The following is a 25,491-nucleotide window of genomic DNA, read 5'->3' as shown; positions in this document are numbered from 1 at the left end:
TTATTATGTATTATTCTCTATCCATCAACCATAATTAACCTAAAAGAAAATAGTTTAGAATCAAATCAATTCTTGAATTCGTGGAGTGATAAAGTCAGGAACATAGCAAAGACATACAAAAAGGAACAACAGGAAAAAGTGCACCTTCAATTTGTCTCTGTTTAAAACCACTCTCAGAAGTAAAATTTTAAAATAGCATTTGACAACACTTTTGGGACTAACATTGACGAAATACCATAATTTTGGAAACTCTTAAAATTACACTTTTAGAATTAGATTTTTTAAAGTTTATTGTAATATCTTTTGAAATTAATTTTTAAAAAATCTGCAATTCCTAAAATTTAACATTTTTCCGAAAAGAGAAAGAAAAATATTTTTAGAATAATTTTTAAAAAAATAAGGGTAATTTTTTTCTTGTTTAAAGGGTGGTGTATTTAGAAAAGAAAAAAATATGCAAAATGTTTGGACCAAAGGAGAATCGCAAGTCGCAACTTTCAACGTGGGTTTCTTTTGTGTTTGGCTCAAATATTTTGAATTTTGAAAATTAATTTTGCAATTGTAAAACTTTTAATTTAGAAACTTACCTTCAAAAATGTATAATTCTAATTTTGGTAACTTATTTTTTAAAATGGTTGATAATTATAAAAACTAAAAACTTAATTCATAAATTAATTTGTGAAAGTGTTGAATCCTAATTTTAAAAACTTATTTTTAGAAATTGTTTCATAAATTAGTTTTTAGCAGTATAAAAACTTAATTCTAAAAAAATTATTTTTAAAAATATTTAATGATTCTGAAAATTAATTTATTTTTAAATTGTATAGTTTTTTTAACTTGTTTAAATATTAATATTTTATAATTATTTTGTTTCAATAATATTAATATAAAAAATTATAATAATTATAAGTAGATAAGAGATTATTTATTTATTAATATTTTCTTTGAGTTTATTTTTTTTAATTTATTGCTAATAAAATTTGACAATGATAATACTAAAAATAGTGATAATGATATGAAATAAAGAAAAAATTGACTTTCTAAATTAAAATTTTGTATCCAAAATTTGTTCTTATTCTAGTCCTGTTATCTTATACCTATATTGTTTTTTAATCCAAACATTTATTTATTTATTTAAATAATAAATCCAAGTGACATTTTTATTTTTGTAAAAAAAAATAAGTTTATTAAAATAAAAATAAGACACCCATTCTTACTTTAGTTTTACTATGATATTAGAATCATGCAAATCTTTTGGTTATTAACTTTAATATTTAGTCTTTGAATCATACGTTTTAGTTTCTTATTGTCTTTATAAACATTAATAATGGTAGTGATAGAGTGGATAAAAAGAATATTAAAAGTTAAAATGCCATCTACAATATAATACATTATCTTAATTGTTATCGTTCGTTCTTCCGTTGCAATTCACGTCGCAACACTACTAAAGACAAATAATAAAATTTCAAAAAAGAACAAATCTATTCCAAAATTTAAAATAAAAATTAATAATTAATATTATTGTTAAAAAAGTGTTCAGAATACAATCCCGGTTGAAATTTTAAGATCAACATTACATCAAATTTTGTCTCCATTTTATTATTTTTGTGATTATTATTATTATCACCTGAATCTTTCATGATTTTAAAAATAATATCTAATTTGTATGAATATTACCTTATCCTATGAGGATAATACAACTGATATTTTCTCTCAAGTAATATAATAATTTTTAAAATCATGTTTCATCAACGGTGGTAATTTTTTTTCTCAAAATATCTACAAATTAAATAACAAAAATGTTTATTTAATTATGTCAAAATTAAAAATGCATTATTCTATTACTCGATCATCCCTCATGTATTATACTTTTGTAAGAATACTTTATTTAGAAGCATTATTTTATACCACTGCATGTGATTTTTTTTTCTTTTCTCTTTAAATAAAAAATGAAGAATAAAATAATTTTTTAAATTGTTTTCAACACCCTCAAAATATTTTCTTTTATTTTGAATTTCAACACTCTAGATACATTTTCTTTTATTTTAAATACTTTTAAAAAGGGCCTTAGTTCACTTTTATTTTCACATATTAAAATACCTCAAAGTTTTGAAAAGTATAATTTTTTTACAACTTATTAGATATATTAAAAGAGTTATATTTACATTTACATATCGTTTTACATAATTTTTTTTAGGCAAAAGAAAATATATTACTAAGAATAAAAGGGGTACTTCAACCTAAAATAGAGCAGAAAACAAAAGAACAGCAGCAGAAACAAGAAAGAGACTACAACCAAATTAGACTAAGGAAGACAAATTGAATGATTAAAACACCAATCAACCAAACTAAACAAATACCCCTCAAAAGATTGAGAGATCCACTGTCACGACCGCAACTGGATGCTATCCAACAATTCTTTACGATCCACCCTACCATGTATGAACATCATATAGTTCCTCTGCAGCCACAAAGACCAAATGACGCAAACCCAGACAAAAGCAAAACACTACATGTATTTTTTAAACTGCCCCAACCCCCACCAACAAAGAGCACCCATATCACAAGGAAAAACCACCTTGACCCCCAACCACCTCCAGCCAAGTACTAAACGGCATAGGACACAGTAAGAAAAGATGAAGAGGAACCTCACCCTGCATAGTACAGTAAGAACAGGCACTACTCTCCAAAGCAATGCCATGCCGCTACAATAACAATTTGCAAGGAATAACATCCAAAAGCATCTGCCAACAGAATACCAGACATTCAATTGGAGCCTTACATCACCATAAAGTTTTCATAGCCACCTTAAAATCATCATTAACACCCTGAGATCCACCCAATAAACCATACAGTCAATCATACGCAATCTTAACAGAATAACCACCAGTAGCACTACCCATCCAAGACCAATGATCTACCTTATCATAACAAATTTGGACACCCTAAAGCATATCCAACAAATTCGACATAGGAAGAAGCTCATAATCAAATGGAGTTCGACGCCACCCAATCTCTCAAACCCAACGCAACCCCTCCCATCTACCATTAGCAGCAACCAAAGACAAAGGATCCGCTGCAAAGGAATGTAGCCTAGGAAAAACCTCCTTCAACCGAACACCACCTAACCACTTATCCTCCTAAAAAAAAGTGGTAGAACCATCCCCAATACGAGGATGGACCTTTTCATCCAACCAATTACTACCTTGCTGGATAACCCATACTAAGTCACGCCACTACCATGAAGCCCTTCTATCAACAACAGAGAAATTAACAAAAGAATGCAGACCTCCATACCTCACCACAAGGACTTTGGACCATAACGCATCTGGGAAGGAGATACACCTCCAAATTCACTTACCAAGCAAAGCCCAATTAAACAATTTAACATTCTTAATTTCAAGGCTATCCCCCATTCATGGTTTGCAAACCATATCCCACTTCACCCAAGGGATCTTAGACCCTTCCTTCACCCCATTCCAAAAAAACAAGCGTATAATCTCAATGATTTCCTTTACAACCGAAGTAGGAGCCTTAGAGAAGAGAGAGAATGAATAGGAATAGAGTTAACTACCGCATTAATCAACGTCACCTACCCCCAATAGAAATATATATATTTTTCCATAAAGATAGACGTTTACATAAATGATCAAGTAAATACCTCCAAGAAGAAGGTTTCCTCGGATTTATACTAAGCGGCAACCCCAAATACTTAAATGGAAACTGCCCCACCTTACACTGTAAAAAATCAGCTACCAATTCCATAAAATCACCCCCGCATATATGCCAACAATATAGCTTTTATGGAAATTAATTTTTCTACCAGAAATCAATTCAAAGATTCTCAAGACTGCTTTAAGAGACTATAAATTCTGCACCGTAGCTTCACCAATAATTAAAGTATCATCTGCAAACTGTAACAAAGATATTTCTGGGCCACCGTCACCCATACACAACCCAGAGATCAAGTTAAGTTCCTGTGTCTTCCTCATCAACAAGTTCAGGCCTTCCGCTGCAATCAAGAACAAGAAAGGGGCAAGTGGGTCACCCTGCTTCAACCCCCTCCTAATAGAAACCTCTAACGTCAGGCTGTCATTAACAAGGGCTGATAAACTATCCCCACACACACTACCCTCCATCCACCTAACCCACCTCTCATCAAAACCAAAGCATCTAAGCATAAATAGAAGATAATCCCATTCTACAAAATCATAAGCCTTTTCATAATCAAGTTTCAGGATAAATACTTTTTTTTTTAATATTTGTGAGCAAATCAATGGACTCGTTTGCCACCAAGAAACTATCCAACATGTTTCTTCCTAGGATAAAAGCATACTGACATACCGAAGTAATAGAAGGGAGAACATTACGCAACATATTCACATGCACCTTAGATATAATCTTATACATACAATCATATTCATCACATCCGACCTAATAAGCTGCCAAAATACTTTCAAAGCAAAATTAAAGCCATCAGGACCAGGACTCTTATCCCCATCACACTCAATCAACGTACCTCGAACCTCTTTCTTACTAAATAGGCCAACCAAAGCAGTATTTTGAGTGATAGACACAAGGGAAAATTCATCAAGTAGCAATCTTGGTCTAAGCCAATACCTACCAGCAAAGTGTTGTGTAAAATAAGACACTACAGTGGCTTTTACCTCACTAACCTCTTCAACCATCTACTCCTCCACCTTTAACACATGAATCTGGTTATGCCGACGCCTCCCCCGAATGCATGCATGGAAATATTTCGAGTTCATATCTCCATATTTCTCCTTTCTAACTCTGACTTTTTGAGCTAGCAAGCACTGTTTATTTCTCCGAGTATGCTAGATACCAGCCACTAGCTCTTTTTGTCGTACCTTTTTCGAAGATGATAAATCCTCAGTCTCATTCTTAGCATCCAAATTCTGCAATTCTGACATCAAAATTGTAACCGTAGTATCTAAATCTCCAAACACCTCAAGATTCCACTTCTTCAGAGCATGTTTAACATTCAACAAACAGCCCTTGAGTTTTTGAGCTGCCCAAGGTTGATTCACAACAGCCTGCCATGCCTCTCGCACCACCAATGCCAATCCCTTACGAGTTAATCAACAGTTATTGAAATGGAATGGCTTTGGACCCCAGTTTGTCACTTTATGCTTAAGAACCAATGGACAATGATTAAAAAATCTCAACGAATAACTGTTACATAACTTGATCCCCAAAAATTACTCTATTCTTCAGAAACCAAAACCCTGTCCAATCTGCTCATCAAGGAACCATCACTTTTGAACATTAACCATAATACATCACTGTCCATCAACGCCCCACTGTAAACAAACACCTAGAAAACCAATTCTAGTAAACGAAAACATTAATTGAAAGCTATACTGAGTACGGATACGAGGGTATGCTAATTTTCTAAAACCCAGGTATGGGTATGTCTATATATAATAAAAGATAAATAAATAAAATTTAATATGGACATGATTAAATAACATAAAATTATCTAACAATCCATAAAAATTGATATAACATAAAGTGAATCACATTATTTGACAAATAAGATTTCAATAAAAATACATTTATAAATTATTCTACAATCAACAACAAAAAAGTTAAGCATTCACACTCTAACAATATCAATCTCATCATTCACTTTTCCAATTATCAGTAAAAGGCATTGCCTCAAAATTTGGTTTATTAAGGGAAAAAGTAACAACTTCAAGAAAACTCGTCCCTGCAAATGAATCCCACTCATTACCATCAATATCTTATATTTTGGTCTCACTATCATAATAATTCTTACTCTTTCTTGAGAGCAATCAAATTTTTGTATGTAGCTCTTTTAGGGTTGAGCCTATTTCTTTTCATGAGATGAATGAAAGAATATATGCTTCAATTTTGCTCACAACAAGAAGAAGAAGACAGTTGTGAAAGAACCTTTAAGGCAATAGTTTGAAGTTTAGGAAGTGCAACAGTATACATGGCCCACCATTCTTTTGGTTTCAAGTTCCACCTATCTTGTAAACAATCAAATTGACCATCATCTTCTCTATCACTTGAGAATTTAACAAATTCTTGGGTTGCCTCTAATCTTTTCTTTAGATACAAAAAGTAGTTTCTCAAACATTTGTTTCTCTCTATACAAATCTCATTGTCCCTATGTGGAGGCACTCGATTTAGTGCTTCGCCAAGCTATAACCTACAATAATTCCTATCAATACCTTAAAGTTAGTTCACTATAACCAAACAAGTAAAATAAATTGAAACTTGCAAATTAATTAACTTTATCTAGGATTTAGTGGATGAGCCAAGTAATAAAGTGATGTGTTACTTTTAGTCCACCTATCAATCAAAATGCTATACACTACTTCATAAAAGGATGAATCTTCATTTAACTCCTTGTCCTCATGTTGATATATTGCAGATTTCACTTGCTCGATTATGGAATCCTATTTTTCATAAACCAAATAAAGAGTTAGTTTATTAGTATCACAAGAATAGAGCATCTCATATATAGGTTTCGTGAAGCTCAAGATATAATCAATCTTATTCCAAAAACTGTCATTTAGAATTATTTCTTTCACAAAGGTAGCTCTTAGGACATTATCTTATTTATAATGAGACCATTGCTCACTAATCACCATGATTGAAGACTATGCTTAATGGTTTTCAACCTTTTAAGCATGATAATGGTTGATGCAAATCGAGTCTTCGATGACAAATAATTTCAAATTATTAAATTGATTGAACTTGGCAAGTCGTATAGAATGATTCATAATGAAATTTCTTATGGAGTATGCGTCATCAGCAAGTTGAGAGATTCAACTACACTCATTGTAAGCAACCTTATTGGTCAGTGTATTTTTTGAAGAACAAATAGCTTTGAGTGCAAGATTTAGTGTGTGCACAACACAAGGTATTCAAAAAATGTGAGGATGCACAGATTCCACAATAGATCTAGCAGCTTTGCAAACTAGTGCATTATCTATGATTATTTGGACAACATTTTGTGCTTCAACCTCGTCAACGACAGATAGAATGAGGTTTGGTATATAGTTCTTGTTCTTGTATTCACCAGATCTATCAATAGCTTTCAAAAACATAGGACCAGAATCACATGTTGCCATGAAGTTAGTTAGTGATCTTCTTTGTGCATCAATCCAACCATCACTAACTATGCTCACACCTTTTTCTGGCCAAGTTGTCTTTGATAGGTTGGAGTAACTTTACTATTTTGGCCTTTTCACTTTGCAAGAGTAAAGTTTTTATAGTATTGTAATTTGGTGGTAGAAAACCTGAGATTTGAGTGTTAGCAGCAAATGTATAAGAATTAACAAAATATGGATTACGAGCAATATTAAATGGCAAATCGACTGAATAAAACATTCTTACAATTTCACATGTTAAGTAATCTCTAGCCTCGTTGTTAAATGCCCTTTCCAATGGTCTTCCTCTTTTTCTCTTGCTCTCATCCACAAGTTGATTCAAACTTGTTGTTCTGGTAGGTAAAGGCACTTGTACATGTTTAGCTTTTTCAACAGCCATTCTCTCAACCTGTTTCATTTTCCCTTATAAATTACTACAACACGTCCCTTTTCCCTTAACAAATGATTCTTAATTCTAGAGTAAGAACCATTGTAAATTGCGTTGCAATAATTGCATTTTCATCTAGCATTCCCTCCTCCATCTTTCTTACATTGTACAATTATCATATAGGTTCAAAGATGACAATGACCCTTAACACTACTAGAAGCAAATTTACTATTATTGGATATGGAAAGATTGGAAAAGACATTTGTAGACCCACTACTAGAATGGTGTGAAGAAGACATTTTGACAAATCAACCTAACCATTCAAACACACAATAAGCATCCAACCTAAACAAGAAAAAACACTAACCAAAACTAATAGCACTAACCAGAACATCAGCACTAACATTTCAAGAACTAATAACATCTAAGTTGAAGCACAACAACATAGAGTAAATAAAAAAAAAGGGGCAGAACTCATACCAAGTTGAACGGAGCAAAATAGAGCACAACAACATAGAGTAAAACAAAGCTTGAATGGAGTTTGGAGGAGCAAAATGGCGTCAAACTCAACCTTGAACGGAGCTTCAACAGAAAAATAGAGAGAAGAGAAAATTAGAGGTGCAAACTAATTTATTTATCCAAGGTAGGGATTCTAAGGTAAAGTATGAACAACTGCGAGAAAATTAGAATACTAAAGCAGCAAAGTTCCCCATCCATCGAATAATAGGCGGAGGATAGATCAATACCCAGCCTGAGTGAAGTAAACTACGGTCTATGTGGCAGTAAACTAAGCTGCCCTTGGGATTTTGACTGAAAAGAATGCAAAAGCAACTGTTGGCTCAGCCCTTCTTCTCCCAAAGACAGACCTATGTGGGGATCTCTACTCGAATAGAACGCGCGAACTCATCGATGTTATGATAGTCCTTCCTTTCCTAACTGTTGAGTTTTCTTAGGTCGAGTTGAGGGCTTGAGCTTCTATGATTAGGCACAAAATGAGTTATAAAGGAAAAAATTGAAAAAGAGATCGAGGATCTATTCAAATCTAAAACTTTTTAAAAAATGACTAAAATGATATCGTTTTAATAGATATGCATATCTAAAATGTACTCAAAGAGTACCTAATATGTACTCGCGACATATTTAGTTTTTTTTTTTTTTTTTTTTGAAAATGCATACCTGTATCAGGTACATACCATATATCAGTTTTGCTCATTTTTTTATGTACCTATGCTTTGGAGATTGAAAGTAAGCCTCCACTCCTTCCTTGAGATGATGAAGCCAACCACTCGAAACCAAAGCAATCCCAGTGTTTGGCACATAAGTCTCCGTCGCAAGCCTCCAACTTAGTTTTCTAGACTACTATAAATTCCATCTCCTCTTTACGGACCCACTTTGAAATACGACATCACTTAACTTCACCACCCAACACGCTACAATTAAAGGATCCTATCTTTATTAGGGAACAATAGAGACCCCGTTACTCCCCACAATTTCACGATCACGAACCTCCATAGCGACCAACTTCTCTTTCACCTCCATTTCATTACCCCTAACCACCATTCCTACACACTAACATAGGGTAACATTGCGATTTGCCATAACCTCATCAACCACACGTTGGGAACCATCTCCTTGAAGCAAGGTCTCATCACTCGCTTGAGCTTCACCACTAGAATCAACTACTCTACCAATCTCAGGTGCTTATGAAACAACCACCCCTGAATTAGATGCACACAGTTTCTTCATGTTTCTCGCCTTCTTTAGCGAAATGCGCACATTAACTCTTTCATCCATACCAACCCCTTTGGATTCAAAGGAGTTTATTGGCTCGTGGGTATCTTGTATGGTTTCATTAGGTCCTTGGTCAGCCTAAATTAATCTATCCAAGTCAAAAGGATCACTACCTGACACCATCCCTAACTCAACTTGTGAAACGCTCGGCCGAACAATATTTCGGCCCAAACTCACCACACCAGTCCCTCACTCACTACCAAATTAGGCCCCACCGTAGCACCCACAAGACCAATGTCAACGCAACGCCCCCTTCCCCAAATCGTCCAAAATATTAACATCAGGGCCCACCTCATTAAGAGAATGCACACCATCGCCACTTGCTCCTCCTAAAATCAAGGAACCCGTATTTTTCAAATTTGAATTTCTCACTTTATCTAAAGAAATTCGTACTTGTTGCACAGAATTCACAACTAAATCAGTTTCCTTGTTTTTCACCGATTTCTTCGCACCAGCTACAATATCGCCATCACCACCATAGACCACACTGAGCTTCTCCACTGACGACAGCACAGTCTGTACCTTCACCACCTGACCGCTGTCATAGGTCCTCCAATTCCACCAATGCATCCTCAGATTGCATAGAGGAACACGAGGAAAAGCAATCAACATAAGGCGCCTTTTCAGACAAAAATTGCCCGTCGTGCTCTTCCACCAGTCTAATTGAATAAGACCTATCATTGATCAACACCCTCGTCTAATCAGTGCCTTACCAGTAGTGCTCAACTGAATTCGAGTGTAATCTAGTCGTCCCTTCTCCAAAGTAACTGCATCAACCTAAATAAAATCTCCTAACGAGAACACTATCTTTCTAGAAAAAGACTCCATCCAAGCATGGAGGGGAATCCTATAACAACGAACCCAAGTCTCCTTTCACACACACACCATATTAGGATGCCACTCACATATATCATAAAACCATTTCTCCCATAAACTCCTATTCAGGAGAATAGTATCCTCCAAATCAACACCAGCATCCGACTCCAACAAGACCATATCATCCCTCATTGTAGTGGTCTTAATATCCAATAACCCCTCTTGGAGTAACTCCTTCCTAACATGACCCAAATCCTATCGGCGGTGTAACCGTCCTACCATAGCACGTCGACAATCATCAATTACTTCAGCATCAACCAAAAAATGTAGATGATACCACGACTCTTTCTTACACACCCACTAGGTTTAGACATCACCTTACCCTTCAATAGGATATCCCCGTCTGTCACTCCTGTCCCAGATCAATCGAACGTCTGTTTCTCCCAACCTTATCATCCTCTTTCCTTGCCAGTAGCATCACCCGCGAGTGCCTCGAAAGATTGATTTACAAGCGTCGGGAACCAATAATAATATTATCCAGACTTTTCTCGAAACCCTCTACATCACGCATACCTGAGAATCTGACAAAACCAAACCTTCGCCCCATCTTATCACCTTATCACGTTTATGAGGGACGAAGACGTCAACCATTAAACCCCACTGCTGGAATATTTTCCATAATGCACTGACCTCCTGATTTTCCAACACGTTCATGAAGAAGAAAGACGTTGAATTATTTAACACCTTCCCTAGATGACCCACGAACGAACTGCCCATTTAACCCCCATTGTCCGCAATCGACCTTCCCGCAAACCCCCTTGCTCTGACACACTCATCTAAATCATAAACTTATCTTACCAAACACACTTTTATCTCCTAAGGATGTATGAAACCTTCAGCTTCTGTTGAGAAAATTACGCCGAATTTTCTTGTAATGTCAGATTTGTGGAAGTGAAAAATAAATGTGGAATATTGCACACACAAAATTGATAACGGAGTTCGGCCAATAATGCCTACGCCTCTGGACTGCTGCAGATATATTACTGAAAAGGGAATACACTCAGTGTTTACAAAACACTCAAAAATGACTCACAACCATTCACAACCCGTAACCCAATTGTACCAGAAGCTAAACTATTTTCTCTGTTTTTTTTCTCTGAATATTTTCAGTTGTTCTGCATTGTTTTGCCTTTCATTGCTTCCTTTATATAGGCAAATGAAACGCTTAATTTCAAAACGCGTTAGGCACCGAATTTCAAAACGCGTTAGGCACCGAAATTGTACGTGTTTTTCTTTGTCATGCGCCTTTTTTTCTTTGACTTTTCAACAATCTCCCACTTGAAGACTGATTTCAATCTGTCTTCACACCTCAATCAATGCAGCAGTCTTTTCTGGTCTGTTAGTCTAGCAGGCCAACTGAAGTTGAACACAACTTCAGTTTGTCAATGGTCACCACCTTTGTTAGCATGTCTGCTGGGTTCTTGCCTCCTACAATCTTTTTTAATGTCAGCACCTCATCCTCAAGCAGAGAGATCTGATGAAGTGATAACGTATATCAATGTGCTTGGTTCTAGAGTGAAATGCTGAATTTTTTGCCAGATGTATTGCACTCTGACTGTCACTATGCAAAACACTCCTCTCTTGGATGAATCACAGCTCTGTTAACAAACCTTGAAGCCATATCAACTCTTTACTGGCTTCTGTTACTGCTACATACTCAGCTTCTGTAGTGGATAAAGCAACAATCTTCTGTATCCGCGACATCCAACTGACAGCTGTAGTACCAACAGTAAAAATGTAACTGGTGGTACTTCTTCGGTGATCGACTTCACCTCCGAAGTCTGCATCTACATAGCCTTGTACTTTTAATTCTCCTTTTCCAAAGTACAAACACTTCTTTGTTGTGCCTTGTAGATACCTCAAAATCCACTTGACTGCTTCCCAATGAGCTTTTCCTGGATTTGGCATAAACCTGCTTACAACTCCTACTGCATGGCCAATGTCTGGCCTAGTACATACCATTACGTACATCAAACTTCCAATGGCTGAAGCATATGGAATCTTAGCCATGAAGTTTCTTTCTTCCTCCGTCTGAGGGGACTAATCCTTGGATAGGCGAAAGTGACTAGCCAAAGGTGTGCTAACTGGCTTGGCCTTGCCCATGTTGAATCTTTGTAAAACATGATTGATGTACTCCTCCTGAGATAACTGCAAAATTTCTCTTTACTTATCTCTCGTGATTTGCATTCCAAGAATCTTCTTTGCTGGACCTAAGTCTTTCATGTCAAATTCTTTTGACAGATACATCTTTAAATCTCTAATCTCGTTCATATCTGAACCTGCTACTAACATATCATCAACATAAAGTAGCAAGATGATATAACTTGACTTATATCTTTTGAAGAAACAACAGTGGTCGGCATTACACTTCTGGAAGTCTTCCTTGTGCATGAAGTTTTCAAACTTCCTATACCACTGTCTTGGGGCTCGTTTCAGGCCATACAAGCTCTTCTTTAATCTGCATACCATATTCTTTTTTCCTTCTTCTGAGAAACCTTCAGGTTGATGCATGTAGATTTCCTCATCTAAATTTTAAAAAATTTTCTTTTTAACTTTTTCTTCTATTATTGAAAGGAGAAGGAAACAAGAGTCAAGACGGTCTATCATCAACACAAAAAAAATTGTATAAAGATATTTCTTGCAGCACAACGACACTAATTCATATTATGCGTAATCATAGCTAAATAATTATGCGTAATCATAGCTCAAACATATAACGATGTCAAATTAAGACATTAAATTGGTTTTCATTTATTTCGTCGCATTCCAAGAGATGGGCACGGTAACACACGTAGTGTCTAAGTGTGTAGAATGAAAAAATGTTAACAACTTCAAAGGTTAGAATTGAATCCAAACATTTGAAAGTAATTAAAAATGAGAAACCAAAGAGAGGTCTTAAATGTGTAGCTTTTTTTTCCCCTTTACAATAACACCTAATCAAAGCAACATCACAATATTTTTTTAGGTAAAGTGTCTTATGTTAAACTTATAGTCATTTAATATTAAATCGTCATATTTACTCGTTATAACTAATATAATCTTAAATGAGAATTAAAAAATGGATATCCAAACATTGAGTCATGTAACTCTTCTTATTTTTACTCTAACGACGGTGTAGCTTAGTTTTGAGTTGCTGTAAGGGTCAACCAGTAACTTAATGGTGAGGGTGATGTAATAAGTTTTGTTATTTATGAGCAAGTCTAAAGATTTTATGCAAGGGATATGATTACCAAGGATTGACGCGTTTTAGAGAAATTTTCTAATTAAGTACTATATTATATTAAGAGAAAGATAAGAGTTATAAAAAAAATTAAAGGAATTAATTTTTTTTAACAAAGCTTTATTGTCTTTCATAACTTATATTTTAATTATTTAGTTATTAAGAGTTATACTTTTATGAGTTACACTTCTGTGTTAGATGAAAAGATTTTTAAGGAGGAACTATGTAGTTTTTTCACCTTTAATTTCATAAAAATAGAAAAGATAAAAACAATGCTTTAGAAATCATGTTATAATAGAAATAGATAATAGATAGATTATCCTTTTCTATATATTACGAGTCTTCTGCTTACTCTTCAGTTCCACTCCTACCTCCAAGGCCACTACATATGGCAACAACCAACCAAGACTTTGATCTTATATTGAGAGAACGCAAAGCATTTGATGAAACAAAAGCTTGTGTGAAAGGGCTTGTTGATGCTGGTGTTAAGAAGGTCCCTAGATTACGTTCCAAGTCAACTATAGATTACGTTCTCAAGCTCTTCATTTTTTCTTTGACAATAGATTAATGCTTGGTGTACATTTAATTTTATGTACATGGGTCGGTTCAATTTTTTATACAAATAGTAGAGTAAATAGTAATAAAAATTTGGTTAAAATGTTCATACAACGCAGACGTAAGCAAAAAAGAAACTAATAATTATCAATAATTAGTATTTCAATGACACTTATAATAATATTAGTTTTAGTGCTTCAAGAACCAATTCGGCGAAAACTGTAAAATTCAAAGCCGAATTTGACGTTGAATATCATCAAAGAATTAGTATGATGTCACAGATGAATTAGGGGATAAAAAAATTACTCTTTCCAGTAAATAATTTTGCTATTCAGTGGTAAGTTTTGAGATGATTCTATTATTTTGACCAAACAATGAAAATAAATATTTGATATTTTCTAGTCTAAGAGATAGATAACGATTCAATCCCATTTCTAGAGCAGCTAGTTCAAAGCATCCACCATCAACGTCTATGATGTCCCTATAGACTATATATATATTTCTACTCCTGAATTTGTGTAGTCTATAGGGACATCATAGACGTTGATGGTTATATATATAAACTACTTTACAATATATAACAAATTTGAACAGTTATGGCGGCTACAATTATTTAATCTTATCTGTTTTTGTTTTTTTATCTATGTTATTCCCAATTATATTATAGGCAAGTTGTCCCAAATACCAACTATAATATAACCTGCCGTACAGCAATTGTCAAATTTGCACTTGTAACTCTTTGGTGTCACATACACCATAATTATTCCTTGACTCTTCTATATTCTGCTCATTCTTAAAGTTCCAAGTTCACTACAAACACAAGGAAAATGGGAACCATTGATACAAATGAAATGGCAGGAACAACCAAACTTGAGTTTGATTCTACATTGAGTGAACGCAAAGCATTTGATTAAACAAAAGATGGTGTGAAAGGGCTTGTTGATGCTGGTGTGAAGAAGGTTCCTTGCTTATTCCATCATCAACATGACAAATATGAGAAGGCCTCAAATTTAGGCAACAAAGGCCATAATATTCCAGTCATAGACCTTTCGGATATTGACAGAGATCCAAGTAAGCATCAAGGGATTGTTGACATAGTCAAGGAAGCATCAGAAACATGGGGTTTTTTTCAGGTGGTGAATCATGGCATCCCTGTAAGTGTTCTTGAGGAGATAAAAAATGGGGTGCAAAGATTTTATGAGCAGGATAGTGAAACCAAAAAAGAATTCTATACACGAGAGAAAGATCCTTTGTGTACAATAGCAATTTTGATCTTTATAGCTCACCAGCACTCAATTGGAGAGATACCTTTATCTGTTACTTGTCTCCTGATATCATCAACCACAAGATTTTCCTTTAGTATGCAGGTATGTTCGTGTATCAAGTATTTAATCCTTCAACATAGATCAGTACTCAAACTTGGAGGCTCATAATTTCTATTTTTTAAAATGATAGATTATGTTACTAGTTAAGCAGTGACATGTTTTTACTTCTGCATAAACTACATGACAAACCACGGTTTCGTAAGATTCAGATGTTTCTTATATTAATTGAAAAGGCTATAAAATTGCGTCTCAATTTGCTTATATGTAGTTATAGTTCATCGTTCATCAACTACTGATTTAGAAAACAGGTATAGGATACAGATTTTTTATCACTTAATGCGTGCCCAAGACAAAATAAGAACTTATGTTTTATAAGTTTTTATCATAAATTACAGATTCAATACATTAATAATATTAAACATTACAGTTTTTCTTAAAAAAAATAAGATTTATTGATTTCTTATTGAAAAAGCAGTAATTTAAAATCAACAAAACAACTTAAAGTATAAAGATGTTGTATTAACAGTTATAAAATGCATACTGATGATACAAATTGAAATATTCTAGAATTGATATTCTGTTAGAAATTAAGAATAATTGATATGCTGGAAGAAAACAACTTTTTCATTTATCAGAACATGTATTTAAATAAAACTTCTTTAACAAACTAAGCTAAAAATATACTACCACATCTTCACATTTTAAAAAATATAAAACAAATTCAAACAACTTCAACAAACTTCCAGCTAAGACAATCAAACTTAAAGAACAACTAACAACCAATTGAATGTGAATACAACTACTGAGGCACAAACTTAACACTCCTCCTTGAATCGATAGCAGCAAACTCCTACTTTCTTCCTCAAGAACTCAAACTTCTCTTTAGAAAGAGCTTTAGTGGATATGTCTGCCACTTGTTCTTCAGTTCTGCAATATTCCAGATTAGCATCTCTTCCATTCTGTATTTCTCTAAGAAAATAGAACTTGATGTTAAAATGCTTGGTGTTGCCATGAAAAACTGGATTGTTAGAAATTGATATTGTAGCTTGATTATCAACAAAGATCTGTGTGCTCTCTCCTTTTTCTCCGTGTAAACCAATTAAAAACTTCTTGATCCACAAGACTTGATTAACAGCAGCAGTTGCAGCAATGAATTCTGCTTCTGTTGTAGATTGAGCAACAATTTTCTTCTGCTTTGATCTCCAAGAAAACATAACCTAATCCAAGAGTAAAGCAGTAACCAGCTTTTCATGTCTTCAATAGATCCAGCCCAGTCACTATCCAAAAACCATGAAAATCAAATTTATTATTATGATCAGGCATGATTCCATCATTGATAGTTCCTTTGATATAGCTTAGTACCCTCTTTGCTGCCCTGAAATGCTCCTTACTTGCACAACGCAGATTTTACATCTAGTTGAAACACCTTCCAACCCTTATGTGCTGCTATGACAATCAGCAGTCTAATAGTGTCAAGCCACCAGAGCAAATGTTTCTGAGATTCAAACTCCACATACCTGAGCATACCCTTTCACCACCAATCTGGCCTAAACACCATTGAATTTGGTTCTAAACACCAACTTCACTCCAATGACATTCTTGTGATGAGACCTAGGAACAAGCTGCTAAGTCTGATTCTTTTCAATCATTTGAAGCTCCTCCTTCATTGCATCCACCCATCTTGGATCTTCTTGAGCTTCTTTGAAACCAGCAGGTTCCAGTACAGCCACACTGCATCTGTCATAAATTTCAGAAAGTTTTCTGGCACCTCTGACAGGTTCATGATCAATGTTGTCAGTGCCTACAGAGCTTTCTCCTTTCTCTTCCCAAATCTCAGTTGATTAACTCTTTATCTTGATTTCTGCTTTTGCTTCTTCCCACCTCCATTTCTGCTCCTCAAAATGAGCATCTCTACTTACAAGAATCTTTCTTGTTTGTGGTTGGAAAATTCTGTAAGCCTTGGACACATTGTTGTAGCCAATGAAAATTTCAGGTTATGCCTTTTTTTTAGCTTGTCTTTTTTCACCTAAGGTATGTGAGAAAAGCATATGCAACAAAAAACCTTCAATTCAGACAAAGAAGGCTTAAAACCATACCATGATTCAAATGGAGTCTTCTCTTTTACAGATTTTGTTGGCAACCTGTTGAGCAAATAAACTGCAGTATTTGCAGCCCTGCCCAAAATTTTTTTGGAAGATCTTTCTCATGAAGGAAGAATCTGGCTATTTTCATCACAGTCCTATTCTTCCTTTTACTTACGCCATTCTGCTGAGGTGAGTAGGGAGCAGTAAATTGATGAGTAATTCCAGACTCACAAAACACATTAAACCTTTCTGAGGTGTATTCACCTCCACTATATGACCTCAACACCTGAATTCTACAATCACTTTGATTTTCAACCCAATTTTTGAACTTCTAGAAAATGTTAACAACTTCAGACTTGAATTTCAAAAAGTAAATCTGATAGGATGAAATTCCTACAGAGAGAAATATGAATTTATTGAACTGAAATGAAAATGCAAATACAGAAAGACAAGAGCAACACTCCTAGCAATGGAGAGAATTCTCCAAGCCCAGCCTAAGATTAAGGGAAAACTGAATACATGTCTTTCAACCCCACTCGCTATCACTTACATACTCTCTCTCTTTTAACTAACTCTTCACACATCTTGACCCACCGGCTCATCCTTTCCCGCCTTTGCCCTTGGCCAACGAAAATACACCTTTACCTGTCTGCCCTTGTTTGGTTGGATCTTAGTAGCATTTGGCCCATCAAAATAATTTACTGGATGCTCTCCAAGATGATTGAGAAAAAAGTTGTCATGTTTGCTTACCAAAATGACAAGCCTTGTGTATTTACTAAAATAAGCTAATCCTTTTTTTGAAAGACCCGCATAGAAATATGCTATTGATGCAAGTAAAGCTAATGTAACGGTAGTATTTATATAATTTGTGGGCGCAGCTAACTCCCCGTGAGGTAACTTTATTATTTTCCAAGGCAAAAGAGCCCCTGACCAATTAGAAACAAAAATAAATAAAACATAGTTCCAATAAATGGAACTCATGGACCATATCTGTCTCGCCTTGCAACTTACTGTTTGGTCCTCTAGAGCTGGCAATCCTTCCACCATATTTCTCCTTTTCAAACGAAGCAATGCATTATTATTGAAGTGGCCCAGTCTTTTATGCCAAAGCTCAGTGAATGTAACTGAGAAGTCAACCATGGCTTGATGATCCTGAAACAAGTCTTCCTTTCATCATTGTTTTGAACAAAGTCCTCTCCATCTGCTGTCTGGATAGGAACAAGACTCTGTAACCTTTTTCAAACAACTAGCCCACACTTAACAAGTTTTGATTAATTTTAGGTACATAAAGAATATCATTTATTACTTTAGTACCTAAGGCAGTCAAGATTTCAACTGATCCTCTTCCTTTGACAGCAATATTCTCACCATTACCAATCTTGACTTGTGAGGTTGCATCTCTATTAAGCTCTTTAAAAAGATCCGCATGGACGGTCATCTGGTTTGTACAACCATTGCCAATCAACCATTTCTTGTTGGTTGTAGAGCATGTGGCTACAAAGAAATGTTCTTCTTCCGGATCAACAAGTTAAGCCTCATCCCGCTTCTCCTTCAATTTGCAGATTTTTGCTATATGGCCCTGCTGATTACATTTGTTGCATCTAACGTCAAGCCTTTTCCAACATCTGAAAGGAGCATGACCTTCCTTTCCACAATGTTTGCATGGCAGATAGTTTGCTTGGCTTCCATAATCTACTTTGTTGTTTTCTTGATCTGCATCGTTCTTCCAATTGCTACTCTTACCAATCTGCAACTTTTCCTGCAAAGTTCCTTAAATAGTGGCTTCATTTCTCATCAGCCTTCTTTCTTCTTGAGCTTGTAAGGCACTCAACAGCTCTGCCAGTTGACAAATTTCTGGAGTTTTCTAATGAAGAAATTGTGGATACATACCTTCAAGGAAGAGTAACCAGAATTTTTTGAACAATTCTGGAATTTGTGAATTGTGTGCCCAACAGTCTGATTCGTTGACAATGCCAAGGAGTTTATCAAAATACTTCTTGACTATTTTGGTCTCCTTCATTCTCTGCATCTTAAATTGTCTTACTAAATTCAACACATGCATTTGATATTCTCATTTCCTTCATACTCCTGTTTGAGAAAATATCAAATCTCTTTAGTAGTTTTCAAGGTCATAATTCAAGAGACCGGATAAGTTAACTGATGGACAATAAATTAAAGGGAGCCTCGGGAACATAAAGAACATTGTGAATAGAAATAGAAGGAAGAGAATGAATAATACCAACACTTTGGGACTGAGTTTGAGATCCATTTGCCACGCTAACAGAAAGTAAATAATTAGAAGTAGAAAAAGAAGAAAAAAGAGATTTATTACTCGTGATATAATTGGTGGCCCCAAAGTCAAGGACCCAAGGGCTCGAAGAGTGAGAGAAGCCAACAAAAGAATTACCAATGAGTGTAACAGCAGCAGTGGAATCGAAGGCCTGCCAGTCTTCATACCATTTCTAGGAAATCGCTATAGGAAGGTGATGGGTTTGGATCCAAAGGCAATGGCGAAGTAGAAGTTGATGAAGGAGACACAGAACTCTGAGCAACCTAGGCAGTGCAAGGAGGTCGACCATGTAGAGTCCAACACTTATCAATTGTGTGTCTCGATATGTGACAATGATCACACCAGAGACGTCCTTTCCTGCCGTTTTGCTTGGAGGTCAATTGGTGTTCCAAGAAACCAAAGCAGAACTAGGAGGCCAAGGCTCAAAGGAGGCTTTAGGAGGAACATGAAGGAGAGTGGCCCAAGTATTGTCCATGGTAGCTTCTACGAGGCTACCCAAGATTTGATCACGAACATGAAAATATTCTGTGGGCAGACCAAATAGAGTCAAGAACATGAAAAACTTCTTGTGATTTTAAAGTTCCTCAACTAGAGTGGCAGTGGGAGGAAGCAACTCACTAAAGTCACAGAGAAAGCTAGAGACCGAGCCCAAATAAGTCTACATAGAATCCTTAATCTGATGGACACTAAGGATGGTGTTCACAAACTTGGGTAGAGTCGCCGAGAAGTGTTTGTAGAGAGTTGTTGGGTGCGAAGAGATGGGGGAATGATGGCTCAAATGATACAACACAACTAAGCGTCAAACCTTTTTCTACAGAGGACAGTCAGCCTCTGTGACATTGTCTATTGTTTGGGTAAAATGTGCTCTAATATCATGTTAAAAAACTTAGGTCTAACTCAATTCTAAAAACTAGCTCATAGGAGGAGGACTACCATATAAGGAGTATACTGACTTTATTCCTAAATAATGTAGGACATCTTAACACACGCTGCTCACGCCTAAGACTGGACATCTGGTGCATGAAATTTGCAAGACTGAACATCTACACGGATGGAACGCAACAGGACTGGACATCTATAGGTAACCCAACATTCAAACTAGGTAGGCTTTTATACCATGTTGAGAGAGAAAATACTGAGAGACATTAGAATGAATTCGTGTGTCTTGGGCAAAGCGAAACTATTCAATTTTATAGGGAAGAGTACATAATTACAAAATATATAATTACTATATTTATAAGATTCTAATAGATTCTAACACTCTAATATCGTAATCCTCCTTAACAACTTTCCAAACATTTCCTACCTCAAGATAGGATTCTATTCCAAAAGCCCAAACATGATAATTTTCACCTTCAAAGATTGGAGGTGCTTTGCATTTTTAGGTAAGGAGTTTTAGGTAGAGAGCCTTACAATGAGTAGGACACCATAATGCAACTCCAAAACTTTAAAGCTATGGGTACATAGGTCCATCTCTTTATAAACCCCTAACTTACTCATATCTCATTTCATGTGGAACTCAATTCATACTTGATTCTAACACTCCCTCAAGTGTGAACCTATCTATTCATATCAATTCCTTCCACAGGAGAAGTTTTTCTCTATCACAAGTATCCATGGTCTACACTGATCTCAAAAGAAAGCAATTATATTTAGACTGGCACCCCTCCTTGGTCTCGCCTTTGACTCTATTAGGTTCTTTGCTGCCCGCCTCAGCATCTCGTACCCTATTTGTCCTCTTCCCTTATTTACTGCAAGAAGGTGGTCTCGCACATAATGAATTCTTCTTTATTTCAGTCCTTTTTGTTTGGTCTTGATCCTTGATCTTAGATTGCTGGAGGGCAAAGACCATTGATGTTAGCAGTTCGGCGAATTCCCAACCCAAGGAGCGAGGTACGAGCTACACCAAGAATTCCATTCTTCCCCTCAAGTGTGAACCAATCTATTCATATCGGCTCCCTCTACAAGGGAAGTTTTTCTCCATCACTGAGTATCCATAGTCTACACCACATGACTATCATTAACTTAATGACACTTTTTAGGCTCCACACATGGATCATCTAGTGTCACTGTTTCATCTTCAGTGCACTTTTCACACTAACCATGAGTCCATACCATCAACTCACTCAATCACGGTTTATCTACTCATCTGAGCCAGTCACTTGAATCAACTAAGCTCTGATACCACTGTTTGGTTGGAAAGTTTTAGGTAGGGAGCCTTACAATAAATAGGACACCACAATACAATCCCAAAACCTTAAGACTATGGGTACATGGATCCATCTCCTTATAAACCCCTAACTTACTCATATGAGTCATATCCCATTCCATGTGGAATTTAATTCATACGTGATTCAAACAAACGTCTTAGATTGTATTTTTGTGTATAATAGGCTCTCAATTCTCACACGATACTCAAGCTCTGATACCAATTGTTAAAAATTAAGAATAATTGATATGCTGGAAGAAGACAACTTTTTCATTTATCAAAACATGTATTTAAATATAACTTCTCTAACAAACTAAGCTAAAAATACTCCACCACATTTTGGCAATTTAAAAAATATACAACAGACTCAAACAACTTTAACAAACTGCCAACTAATATTTATTCGAACTTAAATAACAACTAACAACTAGAAGGAAATTTGAATGTGAAAGACAGCCACTGAGGCACAAACTTAACATATTCTTCTTCAAGTTTTTACTGCATATTCTTGTAGGGACATTCTATTGGAGTATGGGAAACACATTATGAAACTGGGGACTTTACTGTTTGAATTGTTATCAGAAGCTTTAGGTTTGAATCCAAACCATCTAAAGGACATAGGATGTGCTGAAGGGCTTATTGCTCTTGGCCATTATTATCCTGCTTGTCCTGAACCACATTTGACTATGGGAACCACCAAGCACTCTGACAATGATTTCCTCACAGTGCTTCTTCAAGACCATGTTGGTGGCCTCCAAGTACTTTACCAGGATAAGTGGATTGATATTACACCTATTCCTGGGGCTCTAGTAGTCAATATTGGTGATCTTCTGCAAGCAAGTTTCCTGTTATTATTCTTTGTATACTTCCTTCAACGACTTTTAATATGTAATGGATAATTGTGACATCTAAAATTTCATTCTTTAAGGAGAGACTTCCTTTTTCTATGCCTGCTCTATGTACATGCCAAAGCTATTAACATAGTACAAACCATGTCTAAAATTATCATGGAGTTGTAGTAACTTGGCAAGTCTGCTACATGTTTGGTTTAAAGCATATAACATCTCTTATCTTTTTGAATTGCTATATTGTTGTGCCTTCTAGTGAATTAAATGAGGTTCAGTTAGGATAAGCTTAATACAGAAAGTATAATGAATTAAACTTCTCTTATAAGTTAAAATCAACATATGCATCTCAACTTTCCTAGAAGTTTTCTCATTTAACTTTTCTAAAATCTGAGGTGCATAACCTGATTTTAAGTTTTAGAAAATGTTTGATTCAGTTTACCTCTTTTTTTTATTTTTATTTCTGTTAGCTAGTTCTTGTTGAAAAGTTTATCAAACTGGGTCTATGTCCACGTACACTACACCACTAATAAATCTCTTACTTGAGCATGAAATGCTTGTTTTATTTGTTTTTATTTGATGATGGATGTGGTCTTATATGTAGCTAATTATTTGTTTGTTCGATTTATAGCTTATAACAAATGATAGATTCAAGAGTGTTGAACACAGAGTAATAGCCAATCATGTTGGTCCAAGAATATCTGTTGCATGCTTTTTCTGCACTGGTACGATGGCATCCTCAAAGCTTTATGGGCCTATAAAGGAATTATTATCAGAAGATAATCCCCCAAAATACAGGGAAACTACAGTTGCTGACTATGTAGCCTACTTTGATGCAAAAGGACTTGATGGCACCAGTGCTCTAACACATTACAGGATTTGAACTAAAAGGACTTGATGGCACCAGTGCTCTAACACATTACAGGATTTGAACTACTAAGTGTAGACCAAAAAGAAACTATTATAAAAAATAATTACATTACTCTCATGGGCACAAATGATTAGTTTTTTTAATCCTCTCTGCCACAACTATTAAAGTCTGTACTAGTTGAAATAAGTTTTAAAAACAAACTAAATTTGAACGTAACCACTCTACAAGTGATTTAACAGTAATAGAAAGAGAAAATTTAGATGTACTTCTTTTAGTGCTTTTGGTGTTAATTTTAATTAACATAAAATTTTACTTCTAGAGAATTTATGTTCATCAAGTGAAGAAAAAGTTAGATCTCACCTGAATCACTCCATGTATATCTTCCTGAGAAAAAGTTTAGTTTCAAACTTCATTTCAAAGAGGATAAATAGGCCTTACTAATATGTCTTGATCCACGTCTCGAGTCAAGTGTCGATTGTGTCGATAAGCACATTGAACTATATCACGTATTTATCAAGAACACGTTCTACCACTAAGCTAATAGCTCGTCATGTCTAATATTATTAATAATTATTTAAAATTTCATTTTGTTGAGACTATAAATGCCACAGTTTTGTTGTATTCAATGTAAACTGAGTGATTATTATTTGCAATTTAAGTCTTTTCAAGAAAAGAAAATTTTAATTAAATCTTAAAAATCTTTCTTACAGTAACACCCTTCTTTTTTAATCACCTATGCTATGAAACTTACCGTGTAAATACATTAAAAAATGTTATGTTAATTTCTGAATTACTACGAAGGATAATTTACTTTAAATAAGATTATCGTATCATAAGATAGTTACGAAAATTGTAAAAATAATTTTCAATAATTAGTTAAGAAGCGTTGACTTTATTTATTACAAACAAAATAAGAAAATTTAAGCTAACCTAACAAGATAATTTAACTTCTGTAAGATAATTTAAGTTCAGTTATTGGACGCTTTTTCGTTTCTTGCACCGTTTCTTTTTAATTATTTTTAAAATTAGTTTTTGAGAAATGTGTTTAATATATTATAAAAATTAGATTTTAAAAAAATTATAAATTACTTTTAAAAGTTCATTGTCAAAAGTAACTTTATCTTTTAAAAAGTAATTTAAAAAATAATTTGTAAATCACTTTTTAAATTTAATATTTAAAAATAATCTTACATCTAAAAGCTAAAATTTGAAAGTAATTTCTTCAAAATTTAATTTTTGATGTAAACTGAAAGCATTTTCAAAAATTTTAAAGAGTAGCAGTGCTAATGGCAAAATAAATATTACAAAATGTAATATTCCTTTACTTATTATTAGGTAAGAAATATAAAAGCCACTTCTTCATCTTTGCTCGCTTCCTTATAGACCGAAAACCATTATTAATTTATTTAAATCATTTATATAATTATTATTTACCTATACATTGGATTTTAGTATATATTTGATATATGAGGTTATCTGAAGCATTGCTAGCAACATGACTTGAAACAAACTCAAATTTGATTTTAGTGCTATCTTATTAAGTCATTCCATGCAAGAAAACGATTAATTATAATTTTTGGAAAATTTATATTTATATAATTTAGAAAATTATATTTTTGCAACTTCCTGAAATAACCTTTATGAAAAAAAAAAACAAAAAAAACAAAAGAACACGACAACCTGATTCTACCTTGCAAATATAAAGAAAAGTTATCCTAGCAGACGCTACAAACAAAGGTTAAGTTGGTAAGGAGCCAAGTCACTGATTCAGACATTTTATGAGATTCCCATGATCCTTAATTAAGTACTTATTAATAATTTAAATAAAAAATAGCTTATACTATAAATTTAATAGTAAAATTTATTAAAATAAACTGAAATAAGTAACTTATTTC

General features: G+C 34.5%; 1 pseudogene; it reads left to right on the top strand.

Annotated features, from left to right (window-relative positions):
* The first annotated feature begins 14,727 nt into the window (after positions 1-14,727).
* Positions 14,728-23,609, top strand: LOC113850052 (annotated as a pseudogene).
* The last annotated feature ends 1,882 nt before the right edge of the window (positions 23,610-25,491 follow it).

Source organism: Abrus precatorius, unplaced genomic scaffold (assembly GCF_003935025.1).
Source record: "Abrus precatorius isolate BTA unplaced genomic scaffold, Abrus_2018 Scaffold9, whole genome shotgun sequence".
Lineage (NCBI taxonomy): Eukaryota > Viridiplantae > Streptophyta > Magnoliopsida > Fabales > Fabaceae > Abrus > Abrus precatorius.
This window is presented reverse-complemented; position numbering and strand designations above follow the sequence as displayed.